Source organism: Elephantulus edwardii, unplaced genomic scaffold (genome assembly GCF_000299155.1).
Source record: "Elephantulus edwardii isolate Elephantulus edwardi_28Jun2011 unplaced genomic scaffold, EleEdw1.0 scaffold00002, whole genome shotgun sequence".
Taxonomy (NCBI): domain Eukaryota; kingdom Metazoa; phylum Chordata; class Mammalia; order Macroscelidea; family Macroscelididae; genus Elephantulus; species Elephantulus edwardii.
Genome location: NW_006399752.1, coordinates 7,133,399 through 7,134,344, shown reverse-complemented (window position 1 = coordinate 7,134,344; position 946 = coordinate 7,133,399). Strand labels below are relative to the sequence as shown.

The 946-nt window shown below is 39.5% G+C and overlaps 1 protein-coding gene across 1 annotated transcript in view; it reads left to right on the top strand.

Annotated features, from left to right (window-relative positions):
- The window catches only part of CLVS2 (clavesin 2), a 123,790-nt gene that overhangs the window by 55,533 nt on the left and 67,311 nt on the right, over positions 1-946 (top strand). The gene's annotated exons all lie outside the window — the stretch shown is intronic.

Here is a 946-nt window from a genome sequence, read left to right as displayed (position 1 = left end):
CTATTCTCTCCCCCATAGACTTCAATGCCGTAAACATATTTCATCCAGTTTTTCTCAGTCTTACCCCTGATCATTCTTAATGACTGTGGAATTCAGTGCTCTGACATATACCGGGCTTCCTCTAGTCATCTCAACAACTATACTTATATGTTAAGTAAGAAATGAAATTATGGAAGTTAATGGAGAAAAAACATTTTAAGGTCATAAATGCCACTCATTCACAAAGACTGAATTTTGCTGTAGATAACCTGAGATGTCCTTGACATAATCAGTGCTCACAACCTAGTCATTAATAATCCAATCTGGTGGCCTTATGGTGAAAGTTGGATTAAACAAGGGGGGGCAATTGTAAATTGTGACATTGCAACATTCTTTTGGCTCACCTTAATCATGCCATCAAATGTATTTCTGACAAATATTGCTAAATGATAGAATTCATGGATAGCAAGAAGCCTGTGTATTAAAACTCACACTGATGAGGCAGTTTTTGTCAAAATTACTGCAAGCCTTGTTCTCATGTATCATCCTACATGTAGCAGGACTGTTAGAACTAAAGATGCATCATTCTCCTTAGTGAACTGCTTAGTCTCTGTCTTTGCACATTAAGAGAGCTACACAGAGAGGGCAGAGTCACAAGCTATACACAAATGCTGATGACAAAAACAGGCAGGAAGGAGACAGTTGATCACAATACATTGTTTCCTTATCATCTCTCAGTGCCTCTTTTATATAATTTTAATTTATTTCATAATTTTTTTAGGTAGATGTTTCTGGGGCTTCGTCTGACATACTTTGGACATGTTGTAAGGAGAGACAGGTCCTTGGAGAGGGACATCATGCTTGGTAAGGTGGAGGGACAGCGCAGGAGGGGAAGACCCTCTATGAGGTGGATTGATTCAGTGACTGGGGTAATCGGGATGGGTGTGTCAGAGGCAATGAGATTGGC